An 18,924-nucleotide genomic window follows, 5' to 3' on the forward strand; every position below is an offset into this window, starting at 1 on the left:
ATTCAGTGTGATTTAAAAGTGGCAGTAGCTTTAATGCATAGGAAAATATAATAAATAACAAAAGTTATTTAGGAAAAGACACAAATAAACTTCTACGAAGATGTACCAAGGCTTGAACTTGTGAACTGATCCATCCATTGTGGAAAAAAAATTGGAATTTTGCTCAAAGGGTTATAAAACTATGCCTATCATTTGACCTTAATACCACAATTAGGTTGGTAACCTAAAGAGATCAAAGAAAAAGGAAAAGGACCTACATGTACAAAAATATTTATAACCAGTAATAATTAGATATTGAGGGGATGCCCATTAATTGGGGAGTGGCTGAAAAGTTATGGTACATGATTATAATAGAATAATATTGTGCTATAAAAAAAGATGAGCCACAGAACATTTAGGTGATATAGTGGATACAACACTAGCCCTGAAGTTAGGAGGACCTGAGTTAAGTGAGCAGGAATCAGGAGAATGATAATAGCAATATTATAAGGATTACCCAGGTATAAAAGCCTTAGTAACTGATCAAGACAACCCAAGATAATTCTAAAGGACCCATAATGAAAAATGCTATCCACCCCCAGAAGACTGATGAACTCTTAGTGTAGACTAAAGTATATTTTTAACTTTTTTTGTTTGCTTGTATGTGTATCTTTTCTTCAGCAATATGGAAATATGTTTTGCATGATTTCACATGTATAATTAATATGTTGCTTGCTTTCTCAAGGGATAGTGGAAAGGCAGAACAGAGGAAATGAATTTACATGTAATTGGGAAATATTTAATGAAATAAATAAAATATATACATATATATATATATATTTTTTTTTAAGAAAAAAATTAAAATCTTATGCTCAGGTAACCCCTTACCAAACTTTGCAATGGTCTTTCCCAGTCTTCCTCAGATTTCTACCACCTGCCATACTGTGAATCTAACTCCACAATTTGACTCAAATTACTTTCTTTGGATCCTAGTCTGTACTAATGGGATAAAAGAAACTCTACATTTACTGTCAAGTTGTAAATTTGGGTTAACCAAAGCTATTATAGATATAGGGAAACCTTAGTATTCTGGATCTGCCACTATCTGGGTCAGTTAAAATAAAACTCATTTCCTCTCTGGACATCATTTTTCTCATATGTCACATCATATGAAGAAATTTATTTCCTCCTTGGTACTTTGCCTATCCATTGCCATTAGGTAGGGGGGTGGTATAAGGCTTTGTGGGTTTTTAAAAAAAATTTTAAGTAAACCTTTTTATTTGCAAAATATGTACATGGATAATTTTTAACATTCACCCTTGCAAAACCTTGTGTTCCATGAAGGAGTCCTACCAAATTCCTTTTATGACACAGACATGGTACTGATACCCAAACCAGGTAGGTTGAAAACGGAGAAAGAAAACTATAGACCAATCTCCCTAATGAATATTGATGCTAAAATCTTAAATAAGATATTAGCAAAAAGACTACAGAAAATTATCCCCAGAATAATACATCATGATCAAGTAGGATTTACACCAGGAATGCAGGGCTGGTTCAATATTAGGAAAACTATCAGTATAATTGGCCATATTAATAACCAAATTAACAAAAATCCTATGATCATCTCAATAGATGCAGAAAAAGCATTTGATAAAATCCAACATCCATTTCTATTAAAAACACTTGAGAATATAGGAATAAATGGACTTTTCCTTAAAATAATCAATAGCATCTATTTAATACCATCAATAAGCATCATATGTAATGGGGAAAGACTGCAACCATTCCCATTAAGATCAGGGGTGAAACAAGGTTGTCCACTATCACCATTACTATTCAATATTGTATTAGAAATGCTAGCTTTGGCAATAAGAGTGGAGAAAGAGATTAAAGGAATTAGAGTGGGTAATGAGGAAACCAAATTATCACTCTTTGCTAATGATATGATGGTATACTTAGAGAACACCAAAGATTCTACTAAAAAGCTATTACAAATAATCCACACCTTTAGCAAAGTTGCAGGATACAAATAAACCCACATAAATCATCAGCATTCTTATATGTCACAAACAAAATTCAACAGTTAGAGTTACAAAGAGAAATTCCATTTAAAGTAACTACCAATAGTATAAAATATTTAGGAATCTATCTGCCAAGGGAAAATCAGAAACTATATGAGCAAAACTACAAAACACTTTCTACACAAATTAAGTCTGATCTAACCAATTGGAAAAATATTAAATCCTCTTGGATAGGGCGAGCAAATATAATAAAGATGACAATACTACCTATACTAATCTATTTATTTAGCGCTATACCAATCAGACTCCCAAAAAAACTATTTTAATGATCTAGAAAAAATAACAACAAAGTTTGTATGGAAAAACAAAAGGTCAAGAATTTCAAGGGAATTAATGAAAAAAAAAATCAAATGAAGGTCCCTAGCTGTACCAGATCTAAAATTATATTATAAAGCAATGGTTACCAAAACCATTTGGTATTGGCTAAGAAATAGACTAGTTGATCAGTAGAATAGGTTAGGTTCAAAGGACAAAATAATCAATAACTCTAATAATCTAGTGTTTGACAAACACAAGGACCCCAGCCTTTGGGATAAGAACTCAATGTTTGACAAAAATTGCTGGGAAAATTGGAAATTAATATGGCAGAAATTAGGCATTGATCCACACTTAACACCATATACCAAGGTCAGGTCAAAATGGGTTCATGACCTAGGCATAAATAATGAGATTATAAATAAATTAGAGGAACATAGGATAGTTTACCTCTCAGACCTGTGGAAGAGGAATGAATTTATGTCTAAAGAAGAACTAGAGATAATTATTGATCACAAAGTAGAAAACTTTGATTATATCAAATTGAAGTTTTTGTACAAACAAAACTAATGCAGATAAGATTAGAAGAGAAACAACTGGAAAAACATTTTTACAGTCAAAGGTTCCAATAAAGGCCTCATTTCCAAAATATAGAGAGAATTGACTCTAATTTAAAGAAATCAAGCCATTCTCCAATTGATAAATGGTCAAAGGATATGAACAGACAATCCTCAGACGAAGAAATTGAAACTATTTCTAGTCATATGAAAAGATGCTCCAAGTCATTATTAATCAAAGAAATGCAAATTAAGACAGCTCTGAGATACCACTATACAACAGTCAGATTGGCTAGAATGACAAGGAAAGATAATGCAGAATGTTGGAGGGGATGTGGGAAAACAGGGACACTGATATATTGTCGGTGGAATTGTGAATACATCCAGCCATTCTGGGGAGCAATTTGGAAATATGCTCAAAAAGTTATCAAACTGTACATACCCTTTGACACAGCAGTGTTACTACTAAGCTTATATCCCAAAGAGATCTTAAAGAAGGGAAAGGGGCCTGTATGGGCAAGAATGTTTATGGCAACCCTCTTTGTGGTGGCCAGAAACTGGAAACTATGTGGATGCCCATCAATTGGAGATTGGCTGAATAAATTGTGGTATATGAATATTATGGAATATTGTTGTTCTATAACAACAATATTCCATAATATTCATATACCACAATTTATTTCTGTAAGAAATGACAACAGGATGATTTCAGAAAGGCCTGGAGAGACTTACATGAACTGATGCTGAGTGAAATGAGTAGGACCAGGAGATCGTTGTATACTTCAACAACAATACTATATGATGATCAATTCTGATGGATGTGGCCATTTTCAACAATGAGATGAACCAAATCAGTTCCAATAGAGCAGTAATGAACTGAACTAGCTACACCCAGCAAAAGACTCTAGAGACGACTATGAACCACTACTAGAATTCCCAATCCCTCTAAGTTTGTCTGCCTGCATTTTGGATTTCCTTCATAGGCTAATTGTACACTATTTCAAAGTCCTATTCTTTTTGTACAGCAAAACAACTGTTTGAACATGTATACATATATTGTATTTAATTTTTACTTTAACATGTTTAACATGTATTGGTCAACCTGCCATCTGGGGTGGGGGAAAGGAGGGGAAAAATTAGAACAAAAGGTTTGGCAATTGTCAATGTTGTAAAATTACCCATGCATATATTTGGTAAATAAAAACTATTAAAATTAAAAAGAAACAAACAAAAAAACCTTGTGTTCCGAATTTTTCCCTTCTCTTTTCCCCATCATTTCCCCTAGATGGGCAAGTAATTCAATATACATTAAACACATACATATTTCCACAAATATCATGCAACGCAAGAAAAATCAGATCAAAAAGGAAAAAAAAATGAGAAAGAAAACAAAATGCAAGCAAACAATTACAATAAGAGTGAAAATATCATGTTATGATTCAAACTCAATTCTAACAGTTTCCTCTCTGAGTGCAGATGGCTCTTTTCATCACAAGACCACTAGCCTGAATCATTTCATTGTTGAAGAGAGCCACATCCACCAGAATCTTGCTGTTGCATGTATAATGATCTCCTGGTTCTGCTCATTTCACTTAGCAACAATTCATGTAAGTCTCTCCAGGCCTCTTTGAAATCATCCTGTGAATCATTTCTTATAGAACAATAATATTTCATAACATTCATATGCCATAACTTATTCAGCCATTCTCCAACTGATGGCCATCCATTGTTTCCAGTTTCTTGCCTCTCTACAAAAAGGGTTGCCACAAACATTTTTGCACATGTGGGTCCCTTTTTTTCCTTAATAATTTCTTTGGGATACAGACCTAGTAGAAACCTTGCTGAATCAAAAGGTATGCACAGTTTGATAATCCTTTGGGCATAGTTCCAAATTGCTTTCCAGAGTTCACAATTTCACCAATAATGTGTTAGTGTCCCAGTTTTCCCACATCCCCTCCAACATTTCATCATTATCTTTTCCTGTTATCTTAGTCAGTCGGAGAGGTGTAATGGTATCTCAGAGTTGTCTTAATTTGCATTTCTCTGATCAGTTGTGATTTAGAGTATCTTTTCATATGACTAGAAGTGGTTTTAATTTCTTCATTTGAAAATTATCTGTTCATCTCCTTTGGTCATTTATCAATTGTAAAATGGCTTGAATTCTTATAAATTTGAGTCAATTCTCTATTTATTTTGGAAATGAGGCTTTATCAGAACCCTTGAATGCAATTTTTTTTCCCCTAGTTTATTGCTTCCCTTCTAATCTTGTCTGCATGGGTTTTGTTTTTACAAAACCTTTTTAACTTTAGTCAAAATTATCCATTTTGTATTCCATAATGTACAACAGTTCTTCTTTGGCCACAAATTTCTTCCTTCTCCACAGATCTGAGAGGCAAACCAGCCTATGTTCTTCTAATTTGCTTATAAAATCACTTTTTATGTCTAAATCATGAACCCATTTCGACCTTATCTTATTGGTGTGGGTCAATGCCTAAATTCTGCCATACTAATTTTCAATTTTCCCAGCAGTTTTTATCAAATAGTGAGTTCTTATCCCCAAAGCTGGGATCTTTGGGTTTATCAAACAGTAGATTAATATAGTCATCTACTATTTTGTCTTAATTTTTTAGTTGATTCTCTAGGATTCTCTAAATATTTCATCATATCATTTGCAAAGAGTAATAATTTAGTTTCCTCATTACCTACTCCAATTCCTTTAATCCCTTTTTTCTTCTTTTATTACCAAAGTTAACATTTCTAATACAATATTGAATAGTAATGGTGATAGAGGGCAATCTTGTTTCACTCCTGATCTTATTGTGAATGGTTCTAGTTTGGCCCCATTACATATGATGCTTGCTGATGGTTTTAAATAGATGCTATTTTAAGGAAAGCTCCATTTATTCCCATACTCTCTAGTGTTTTTATCACATGCTTTTTTGGCATCTATTGAGATAATGATATGATTTTTGTTAGTTTATGGATATTGTCAATAATTATGCTAATAGTTTTCCTAATATTGGTATTTGTGGCATAAATCCTACTTGATCACTGTGTATTATCCTGGGGATAACATGTTGTAATCTCTTTGCTATATTTTACTTAAGATTTATGCATCAATATTCATTAGAGAAATTGGACTATAATATTTTCTTCTCTGTTTTGACTCTACCTGGTTTAGGTATCAGCACCATATCAGTATCATAAAAGGAATCTGGTAGGATTCCTTCTTTCCCTATTTTTCCAAATAGTTTGCATAGCATTGGAATTAATTGTTCTTTAAATGTTTGGTAGAATTTACATGTAAATCCATTTGGCCCTGGAGATCTTTTTCTTAGGGAGTGGATTTTGCTTATTCAATTTCTTTTTCTAAAATGGAACTATTTAAGTAATTTATTTCCTCTTCTGTTAATCTGGGCAATATATATTTTTGCAGGTATCCTCCATTTCACTTAGATTATCAGATTTATTGAAATATACTTGGGCAAAATAACTCCTAATTATTGCTCTTATTTCCTCTTTATTGATGGAAAGTTCTCCCTTTTCATTTTTGATACTAACAATTTGATTTGATTCTACATAATCTTCTGTCTAGAAAAAGGAGCTATCAGTAAGAGGAAGCAGCTTTTCAAGGCCTTCTACAAAGACTATATATAACAGAGAAAAGCTCTTGTTAGGAAATCTGGGATCCAAAGGAGAAATCTATGATGAAAATAGAAATAGTATTATGGTAGTTATACTATGTAGCCAAAAAGAGGATGATTAGCTCATAAAGCACATTACAAACAGGACACAAATAACAATAAGGGATCAGACACTAAAACTAACTGGACATCTTCTGGTGCTTTTTTTTTTTTTTTTTGCTGAGGCAATTGGGGTTAAATGGTTAAGTAAATAACTTGCCCAGGGTCACACAAGTCCTCCTGACTTCAGAGTTGGTACTCTATTCATTGCACTACCTAGCTGCCCCAAACTATTCAATTCTTAACTTGTATTAATAATCATTTTACAACATGAAGCAAGTCTTAAAGTGTTAGGTTCTTACTAAGTGCTAATGAGATAATGAGATATTGGGTTTTTACTAAGTGCTAAGTCGGTACTTGACAATTTTCTAGTTCCGGCCTTTCCTGCTAGTTTGACTTGGCATTCCAAATCCCTGGGGTGTAGCGTGCTGTTGTCTCCAGAAGCTGCCGATCGCTCTCTGGGAGGAGATCTGCTGTGTCAACTCAAATCTCTAGGACAGATTCTTCTTCCTGTAGAGAACCGTTGTCTCCAGACAATTGCCATTAACTCTCCTCCAGAGAAGTGACTTCCCTTCCTGCAGAGAGCCATGTCAAGCCTGGTCTAAAGCAGAGACTCACTCTTTTCCTCCAGAGCTGCCCTCTTTATCCTCCCAGAGAATGGGTGAGAGTTAATGGCAACTGTCTGGAGACAACGGTTCTCTACAGGAAGAAGAATCTGTCCTAGAGATTTGCATTGACACAGCTTCTGGAGAAAACAGCACGCTACACCCCAGGGATTTGGAATGCCAAGTCAAACTACCAGGAAAGGCCGGAACTAGAAAATTGTCAAGTACCGACTTAGCACTTAGTAAAAACCCAATATCTCATTATCTCATTAGCACTTAGTAAGAACCTAACAATAAAGGGAGACTGATATTCTGCAATGGATTTTGTCCCTAAAGGAAGAAGTGGTTTCAATTCAATAACCTTGTGCTATGTACTAAAAATACAGACCACCCCCCACACACAAAATGGAGGAGGATTTTAACAGGGAGGAGGGAGATTTATATAATAAAAGCAAAAAATACAAATGTGGTTCTCAAAGAATTCTTAAAAACCCTATCAAGAGGTTTGTGAGGTCGAAACTATTATAAGTTATTAAACTATTAAATACTTTTCTTTTTCCCTAGTATATATCTATGTGAGGCAGAATTCTTTTTATATATATTTCAATCTAAATACATATTGAATATGTATATTCCATATGAAAAATAATTATTTTCCAAAACAAAAGAATTTTAGAGGCAAGAATGGCATTGCTTTACTTTTTTTTCCCCTGCAAATCTTTTTATAATGTTTGGCTTACTAGGAGACAGCAGGATTCTCATGTTTGCTTCTATATTCAGTCCTTTGCAATACATTATTTTGGTTGAATCTTGTTTAAAAAATTCTTCCTCACATAGATATGTAATAGGGAAAAAGAGGAATGTTTAATAAGCAAATATAGGCTAATATATAGATTTATTATTATTTTATAATGAATTAAATATTTATATATTTTATAGCAAATTCTAATGTAGTAAATATAAGTAGCTATATCTCATATAAGCAAAAATTATTTGAGTTCATCAGTAATATTTAAGAATATAAAGGGGCTCTGAGACCCCAAAGTTTGAGAAGTGATTTAAATAATATGGAGGAGGGAAGTACCACAAATTCTGGAAATTCTGGAAATTAAGGAAGACCTGATAAAGGAAGTGGCACTTGAAGTTCAAGTCTTCAAGAAAATTGAAGATTCCAAAAAGCAGTGAGAGTTTATAGAAACAGATCACTCTGGGGTAGCCTGTGCAATGAAAAGTTCAAAGACGCAAGATAAAATATAATCTAAACAGGCTGAACAAGTAAGCTGTTTTGGATGGAATGTAGTGTGAGAAGGGAGAGTAATGTGAGATTAGCCTAAAACATAGATCAGAGCCATATCAAAAATGAGATAATATTTGTAAAGTGCTTAGCACAGTGCCTAAAAAAACAATAGGAGCTTAATAAATACTTGCTTCCTTCCCTCTCTTTTCTCCCCCACCCCCATATTGTGCAAGATTTTAAATGCCAGAGAGGCAATAGGAGAGCCACTGAAATTTCCTGAGAGAAAAGTGACAATGGACAGACATTGCATCATAACAATATCAGTTTAGCAGCTTTATAAAAGATAGATTAGAGGGAGGAGAAGCTGGATACAGGAAAACTAATTTTCAAAGTAAAAATTGCTAATAAAAGTCACTTTAATTTAATACACACATTCCAAGTTATACAATGTGTTCAGAACACTGTGTAAAGATAGAGAGAAACAACAAAGTTTAAAAGAGACTTGTTCCTGATGAGGTCCTGAATGGTATTTTGGACAGAAAGAAACTAAATAATTGATCCCTGAGGCAAATAAGGAGAAGGCTCTGATAGAGATCAGTTTAGCTCCATGGTCCTACCCTTGGGGAGATCATTCTATCAGAAATCACAGTCATGTCCTGAAGTTAAATTTTCCCTATAAAATCTACTTATGGGCTATCATGTGGTGCTACCCTCCTTTGGGTTAGTCCACCATGGTATTCTGCTTTGCGGTGTCTTTCTTCTCACCCCTCCATCCTCCATGCCATGAGGTAACTCCCCTAAGTCCACTATGCTTCTCACCCTACTTCTACTCCTAATAGCTAGTAATGCTTTTAGGGTTGAATATCTCTTTCAAGAAAAGCTCTTTCTATGCTCTCCCAACTCTATATTATATTTACCACTCCCAGTGTCTATTATAACCATCATTTTGTCTGTATTCCCCTAAACAAATCTATCTTTTGCCAAAGAGAATGGCCATTATGAATTCTTCACAGACCAAACCACAAGTTTTGGTGCCTACCATCATCTGGTGTCTACATCAACCACATCACTTTGTTTTTCAGATAGCATTATTCCTGCTTTCACAAAACTCAGAAAATTAAACCATGTAATTTTACAAAACAACTTTTTATTGTTCTTCTGAATGAAATTTAATCAATATATTGCGAAGAAAACTAAATATTTGGGGAAAAAAAGAAACTAAGAAAGTTTCTAAACATTAATAACTTCTATTCCCATAAGTTTTTTTTTCATTTCTATCAAAGCTTTATAACTGTAATTTATATATTCATCAAGGAAAGCTTTGAAGGTCAGAGACAGGAGACCAGATCTTGTCAGCCAGAGAACTGAAAGGTATAGAAAATTTAAGAGTTCACTGTGCCTTTTTTTTTTTTTAAGTATTTGATTTTTGGTAGACTTTTGGGGGTGGAGTCAAGATGGAGGAGAGGACACATGTTTCTTTCTGACCTCCTAGAACTCTCAGATTAATTAGCAAATCCAGCCTCTGAATTAGCTCTGGACTGACAGAATCCATAAATATTGGAAGTGCAACAAATTACCAGCAGAACATAATTTTGAAGATCACCAGAAAAGCTCTGTTTTAATTAGGAACAGAGAAAGGCAGGCCAAGTGCAAGCAGGCTGAGCACAGACATCAGTTCAGACAGCGCAGAGTCCCAGGGCAATGTGGACTCCTCATGGTAGAGAATCTACAGGAAGGAATATACAGCAATGTTGACTACTCTGACCCGGTTACAAGCCAGTAGATCAGCAAAGAAGTTATAAAACATCCAATACAAACCCAAAAGGTAAGTAGTAAACCCTGAAATGCCAGAATTTCATGGGACCTGGCCTCGCCAACCCACCACTGGGAGTGAGTCAGCATTGACCCAGCACATCCATGGCCGCTTATAGAGGAAGTTGAGCTTAACTTTAAAAATAAATAAATAAATAAAAATTAAAAAAGCAAAGAGAACTCTGACAATAGACAGTTTTTAGAGTGAAATAGAAGAACAGATTTCAAACCCTAAGAAGACTAAAAGCAGATCATATCCCGATGAAGCCTCAAAGGGTGATATTCATTAGTCCCCACACAAGACTCTCCTACAAGAAATTAAAAAGGATCTTAAAAGAGAACTAGAAGAAAAATGGGGAAAGAAAAATAAAATTTTGTAAGAAGTTTTAGGAAAGGCATACAACTAATTAAAAGATAGGTTTGATAAATTGGAATAAGAAAACAACTCCCAGAAAAATAATATGTGAAACAGAAAAAGAAAATAACTCCTTAAAAAACAGAATTTGTGAAGTAGAAAAAGAAAACTCCTTAAAAAACAGAATTTGTGGAATGGAAAAAAATTCCATAGGATAAAACAACTCATTAAAAAAATTGACTGGACAAATACAAAAAGAAGTAAAAAAAAGTAAATAAAAAATTTCACTAAAATTCAGAACTGAAGAAATGGAAATGAATGACTCAGTGAGAAAACAAGAATCAATCAAGCAAAACCAAAAAAAGAAAAAATAGAAAAAATGTAAAATAGCTAATTGGGACAACAACTGACCTGAAAATAGATCTAGGAGAGACAATCTAAGAATTATTTGACTCCCTGAAAACTATGATGAAAAAAAGAGCCTAGACACTATGATCTTTCAGGAAATCATCTAATAGAAGTGCCCAGATGTTATAGAATCAGAAGGTAAAGTAGCCATTGAAAGAATTCACTGAACCTCCTGAAAGAGACCCCAAAATTAAAACTCCAAGGAATATCATGGCTAAATTTAAGAACTATTGGACCAAGGAAAAAATATAACAAGCATCCAGAAAGAAACAATTCAAATACCGAACAGCCACAATAAGGATCATCAAGGACCTAGTAGCTTCCACTTTAAAGGATCGAAGGGCCTGGAATCTAATATTTGAAAAGGCAAAGGAACTTGGAATGCAGCCAAGAATAAACTACCCTGCTAAACTGAGCATTTTCTTTCAGAGAAGAAGATGGACATTCAATGAAACGGGTGATTTCCATTTATTTCTAATGAAAAGGCCAGAGCAAAACAAAAAATTTGACTTCCAAATATAGAACACAAGAAAAGCATAAAAATGTAAAAAGAAAAGAATTCTTGAGAATTGTATTTCTGTTATGGGTATACATGGGTGCATGTATAATCTGATTTTACTGTTATGATATAAAAAAAGAAACGAGGTAGAAAGGGGAATATGAAGAAAAAAAGGAAAAGTGGAGGTAAAATGAGGGACATTATATCTCAGGAAGAGGCAAAATAAACTTATTAAAACTGAGGGAAAGAAGGGACAGTGATGAACATTGTGTGAATCTTATTCTCATCAGATTTGGCTCAAAGAAAGAATATTGGACATATCTGGTTTCTTTTTTTGTGTGTGTGCATTCTAGCAATTTAATTACATTCATGTAATTTTTTACTCTTACATTTTCTCAATAGTGTCTTCCTTATATTTTCCCTTTTCCTTTCCTACTTGGCGAGATTTGGCTTTTCGTTCAAGGATCTTTTTGCGATCTTTGTCCAGTTTTAGCCTTGTGATAACCACCTTGCTTGGATGAATGCCCACATGGACAGTTGTGCCATTAGCCTTCTCATGCTGTACACGCTCAATGTAAATCACATATTTCTTTCTGTAAACCTGGACTACTTTACCAATTTGCTGTCCTTTATAGTGTCCGCGAACAACCTGGACTTCATCATCTTTTCGGATGGGCATGGAGTGGACATTGTACTTCTGTCTCAGTTCCTTAGAAAGAGGAAAAGACATAATTTTCCTCCGTATGTGGGAAGGGGCGTTGAAATGCCTCCTGTGGTTCTTGCTTCAGTCAGAGGTCACAAAAGGATTGAACTTCATTTTGACCTCTAAGCCATGGCGGAAGAGAAGAGGGACATATCTGGTTTCACTGAGAAAGGAAAGAGGTAGGCTAAATAGAAGGGGAAACAGAAATAGTAGGGGAAAGTATAAGAAAGGAGAAGGGTCTTTAAAGGGAGAGAACTGCTTGAGGTAAGTAATGCTCATAAGTAAAATACTGAGAAGGAGGGAAAGGAAAGAGAAAAGTATAATTTGGGGTTAACAAGATGGCAGGAAATACAGAATTAGTAGTTTTAACTGTAAATGTGAATGGCGTGAACTCTCCTATAAAGCTGAAGTGGATAGCACACTGGATTAAAAGTCAGAATCCTACAATATGTTGTTTACAAGAAGCACATTTAAAACAGAGTGATACATACAGAGTAAAGGTAAAAGGCTGGAGCAGAATCTGTTGTTTCAGGTGAAGTAAAAAAGGCAGGGGTAGTCAACCTGATTGAAGATCAAGCAAAAGCAAATATTGATCTAATTAAAAAGAGATAAGGAAGAAAACTACATCTTGCTAAAGGGTACTATAAATAATGAAGCAATATCAATATTAAACATATATGCACCAAGTAATGTAGCATCTAAATTCCTAAAAGAGAAATTAAGAACTTTGCAAGAAGAAATAGACAGCAAAACAACAATAGTGGGAGATCTCAACCTTGCTCTCTCAGAACTAGATAAATCAAACCACAAAATAAATAAGAAAGAAATTAAAGAGGTAAATAGGATACTAGAAAAACTAGATATGATAGATCTTTGGAGAAAATTGAATGGAGACAGAAAGAAGTATACTTTCTTCTCGGCAGTTCATGGAATCTGTACAAAAATTGACCACATATTAGGATATAAAGACTTCAAAATCAAACACAGAAAGGCAGAAATAGTAAATGTATTTTTCTCAGATCATGATGTAACAAAAATTACATTCAATAAAGGGCCAGGGAAAAATAGACCAAAAAGAAATTGAAAACTAAATAACCTAAATAATGGTGAGATGCAGCCAAAGCAATAATAAGGGAAAATGTTATAACTCTAGGTGCTGACTTGCATAAAATAGAGAAAGAGAAAAATCAATAAATTGGGCTTGCAACTAAAATATAGAAAAAGAACAAGTTAAAAACCTCCAATCAAATACCAAACATGAAATTCTAAAAACAAAAGGAGCAATCAATAAAATTGAAACAAAAATATTGAATTAATAAATAAAACTAAGAGTTGGTTTTATGAAAAAACCAACAAAATAGATAAACTTTAAGTTAATTTGATTAGAAAAAGGAAAGAGGAAAATCAAATATCTCAAAAATGAAAAGGGATCCACCAATGAAGAGAAAACTAGAGCAATTATTAGGAGTTACTTTGCCCAACTTTATGCCAATAAATCTGACAACTTAAGTGAAATGGAGGAATATCTGCAAAAATATAGATTGCCCAGATTAACAGAAGAGGAACTAAATTACTTAAATAGTCCCATTTTAGAAAAAGAAATAGAACAAGCTATTAATCAACTCCTCCCCACAAAATCCCCATGAACAGATGGCTTTACATGTGAATTCTACCAAACATTTTAAGAACAGTAACTACAATACTATATAAACTATTTGAAAAAAGAGATAATGAAGGACTCCTACCAAATTCCTTTTATGACACAGACATGGTACTGATACCTAAACCAGGTAGGACAAAAACAGAGAAAGAAAATTATAGACTAATTTCCCTAATGAATATTGATGCAAAAATCTTAAATAAAATATTAGCAAAGAGATTACAAAAAATCATCCCCAAGATAATACAGGATTTATACCAGGAATGCAGGGCTGATTCAATATTAGGAAAACTATTAGTATAATTGACTATATCAATAACCAAATTAACAAAAACCATATGACTATCTCAATAGATTCAGAAAAAGCATTTGATAAAATCCAACACCCATTCCTATTAAAAACACTTTAGCGTATAGGAATAAATGGACTTTTCCTTAAAACAATCAGTAGCATCTATTTAAAACTATCAGCAAGCATCACATGTAATGGGGATAAACTGGAACCATTTACAATAATATCAGGGTGAAGCAAGGTTGCTTACTATCATCATTGCTATTCAATATTGTATTTGATATGCTAGCTTTGACAATTAGAGAAGAAAAAGAGATTAAAGGAATTAGAGTAGGTAATGAGGAAACCATATTATCACTCTTTGCAGATGATGTGATGATATACTTAGAAAACCCTAGAGAATCAATTAAAAAACTATTAGAAGTAATTTACAACTTTAGCAAAAATGCAGGATACAAAATAAGTCCACATAAATCATCAACATTTTTATACATCACTAACAAAATCCAACAGCAAGAGATACAAAGAGAAATTCAGTTTAAAATAATTATTAATAGGATAAAATAGTTGGGAATTTATCTGCCAAGAGAGGGTCAGGAACTATATGAGCAAAACTACAAAACACTTTCCACACAAATAAAGTCAGATCTAAGCAATTGGAAAAATATCAAGTGCCCTTGGATATGTCCAGAGAATATAATAAAGATGACAATACTACCTAAACTAATCTATTTATTTCGTGCTATACCAATCAAACTCCCAAGAAACTATTTTACTGACATAGAAAAAATATCAAGAAAATTCATCTGGAAGAACAGAGAGTCAAGAATTTCAAGGGAATTAATGAAAAGAAAAGCAAACGGAAGTGGCTTAGCTATACCAGATCTAAAACTATATTATAAAGTGGTAGTCATCAAAACCATTTGGTACTGGTTAAGAAGTAGAGCAGTTATCAGTGGAATAGGTTAGGTTCACTGAACAAAATAATCTATAATTATAGCAATCTAATATTTGACAAATCCAAAGACCCAAGATTTTGGGATAAGAATTCACTATTTGACAAAAACTGCTGGGAAAATTGGAAACTAGTATGACAAAAACTAGGTATTGACACCATACACCTTATACCAAGATAAGGTCGAAATGGGTTCCTAATTTAGATATACAGAATGATATTATAAACAATTTAGAAGAACATAGGATAGTTTACCTCTCAAATCTATGGAGGAAGAAGGAATTTGTGACCAACGAAGAACCAGAGATAATTTGATCACAAAATAGATGATTTTGATTATATTAAATTTTACAAATAAAACTAATGCAGACAAGATTAGAAGGTAAGCAATAAACTAGGAAAACATTTTTATATTCAAATGTTCTGATAAAGGCCTTATTTCTAAAATATATAAAGAATTGACTCAAATTTATAATAGTTCAAACCATTCTCCAATTGATAAATGATCAAAGGAAATGAACAGACAATTTTCAGATGAAGAAATTAAAACCATTTGTAGTCATAGGAAAAGGTGCTCCAAATCACTATTGATCAGAGAAATGCAAATTAAGACAACTCTGAGATACCACTGCACACCTGTCAGATAAGCTAAGATGACAGGAAACAATAATGAACAATGTTGGAGGGGATGTGGGAAACTGGGACACTGATACATTGTTGGTGGAGTTGTGAAAGAGATCCAACATTCTGGAGAGCAATTTGGAACTATGCTCAAAAAGTTATCAAATTGTGCATATCCTTTGATTCAACAATGTTATTACTGGGCTTATATCCCATAGAGATCTTAAAGGAGGGAAAGGGCCCCACATGTGCAAAAATGTTTATGGCAGCCCTTTTTGTAATGGCAAGAAACTGGAAACTGAGTGGATGCCCATCAATTGGAAAATGGCTGAATAAATTATGGCATATGAATGTTATGGTATATTATTGTTCTGTAAGAAACGACCAACAGGATGATTTCAGAGAGGCCTGGAGAGACTTACATGAATTGATGCTAAGTGAAATGAGCAGAACTAGGAGATCATTATGCACGGCAACATAAGACTATACAACAATCAGTTGTAATGGATGTGACTCTCTTCATTCAATGATGATTCAAACCAGTGCCATTTGTTCAGTGATGTTCAGTGATGAAGAGAGCAATCTACACCCAGAGAGCGGACTGTGGGAATTGAGTGTAGACCACAGCATGGCATTCTCACTTTCTCTATTGTTGTTTGCTTGCATTTTGTTTTCTCTGTCAGATTTTTTTTTCCTTCTTGATCTGATTTTTCTTTTCAGCAAGCTAATTGCATAAATATGCATATATATATATTGGATTTAACATATATTTTAATATATCTAACATGTATTGGATTACCTGCCAGATAGCTATTTTCTTCTCCAGCTCATTTTACAGATGAAGACACTGAGGCAAACAGGTTTAATTGACTTGCCCAGGGTCAGATAACTAATGTCTGAGGCTGAATTTGATTTCAGGGAGATAATTCTTCCCGACTCTAAACTTCTTGCTCTTTCTATTATGCTATCTAGCTACTCAAGTATTTGATTAGATAGAACAAAATATGACCCTACAAGCTTTCCTTCAACAACTTTTCATATGCATATGCATAAGATAAAATTCCTTTAGATGTAAGGGATCATTTTGTTTGGAGATCCTTACCTATTTAATATGGAGACCCATACATAATTAATAAAAGAAAACATAATAATAATAAATACATATTTAAGAATTTGAAGCACAAAACAGGAAGTCTTGTGTTAGCCATTGACATAACATGTTTTAGTTCAGGATCCAAATCCTAGGGGATTTTCCGATGGATGGTGAGGTCCTCTAGATGCTCCTGTCTGCAGATGGCATTGTGATCATTTTTGTCAAACCCAGGGTATTGAAAGGTCCCCGGAATAAGATTTCTAAATGACTCAAGTATGTTTGTTCTAACTATTCACACTGAGAAAACCAAGTAGATAAAGAATGCCTACTCTCCAGGTTATTGTGAATTGGATGATCAACCTGTAGACCTTATCTATATAAATCTGCAAATACTGCAAATGAAAAAGAGGCTGGGCCTAGAATTGAATGGGGAGGACATTGGCTTGGTTTGGTGGGGAAATTAAGCAGTAGTTTTAAAAAATTTATATGTAATTTTGTTTCAATTAAGAAACATTTATTTTCTTTCCCATTTGGGGTTTTGTCGGCAAAGATAGTTGAAGTGCTTTAACTTTTTCTTTCTCCAAATCATTTTATTGATGATGAACTGAGGCAAACAGGATTAAGAAAATTGGCCAGTCACACACTTTAGCAAGTCTGAGGCTACATTTGAACTCAGGAAGAGGCATCTTCCTGACTTCAGGCTGTGTTCTATCCACCACATGGAGTAGCTGCATATGGAATTGCAGAGGCTATCACTATTCTTGAATAATTTTGCTTAACTCCACCCCCACCTAGATATTGTATTTTGTGAAGAGTTTAATTATGATATATCAAAACAAAATTCATCAATAAATTAAAAAAAATACAAGCTTGAGAAAAAAATCCTTTCAAAATTCAGTATCCTGAAATACATTAGTCAGATTATTTTGTATTTGGAGGGTTTTGAGGAGCAAAGCCAATAATTCTTAAATGTTCTCTCTTACACTTAAGGGCTTTTGTTTTCATACATTTCTACTTCTTTTCATTTTACTCATTCCTAAGCTCATATTTCTGCCTTCTTTGTTGTTTTAGTCATTATGGCCTTCAGTGAAACCAGTCTAATTTGAATCTGCTATTTTGTTTTATTTTCCCATGGGTATTTACAAATAATTTAATTTTGTCATAGTTTTGTACTGAGATTCCTTAGACTTTCTCAATTATTTTTTATTTTTTGCTTTATTCCATGATGTTTTTGTTAATTTAATCTTTTTTTCTTCTGTTTCTGTAATATACTTATTACCTAGTTTAAAACTATGAGAGAAGGGATAATTATAGGCCTCCAGATAAGCTAAACGACTAGTCCAGTTTGAGTTGGAAGAATGAACCCAAAAGTAGTACTGTATTTATATAGGCCAATTAGTCTGTAAGTTTCCTAAAGGCCAGAACCATGTATGATCTAAATATCTTAATATCACCCAGAGTCTTAATATAAGGTTCTTTATGCAATAGGTGCTTAGTAAATATTTGTTGAATTAAATGAAAATGAGAAAATTTATTTCATTTTTACTTTCCACATGAAAGAAGGGAACCATGGTCTTAAGATAAGGTAATAAAGATTAAAAGTTAAACAAGCAATAGAAGACCAAGCAAGTCTATTCCTGAGATTACTGATAGTTCCCATCTTCTTGAGATCTTTTTCTGTTTGGAACAGATAGCAGAGAGCATGTAGGAAACTTGGGTCATTGTTAGCATGTTGAAAGGAAGTAGGTGAGGGGGTCCAGCTAAATGAAGAATTGTTCTAATTTTGAAAGGATTTTTTTCTCAAGCTTGTATTTTTTAAAATTTATTGCAAAATCACTTTGGAAAATGCAAATGTGAGAGATTCATACTGTTATTACTTAAACTAAACCAGTTCTTATAAACAAACTCACATCCTCTCTTTGCCATAGTTACCAGAGCCTCTGAGTAGAGGCATGAGAGCTGGAGTTGTACTTAACACTGGGGGCAAGGCTTTTCTTTCCTTAAAAATGACAGATGAGGAAACAAGAAGCTCCAAGAAGAGCAGTTTCTGCTGTGATTCAAGCCTC

The 18,924-nt window shown here is 33.7% G+C and overlaps 1 pseudogene; it reads right to left on the reverse strand.

The window, feature by feature from the left end:
- Positions 1-11,859: 11,859 nt before the first annotated feature.
- Positions 11,860-12,358, reverse strand: LOC141541280 (large ribosomal subunit protein uL24 pseudogene; annotated as a pseudogene).
- Positions 12,359-18,924: the final 6,566 nt, after the last annotated feature.

This window comes from Sminthopsis crassicaudata, chromosome 4 (assembly GCF_048593235.1).
Source record: "Sminthopsis crassicaudata isolate SCR6 chromosome 4, ASM4859323v1, whole genome shotgun sequence".
NCBI classification, from domain to species: Eukaryota; Metazoa; Chordata; class Mammalia; order Dasyuromorphia; family Dasyuridae; genus Sminthopsis; species Sminthopsis crassicaudata.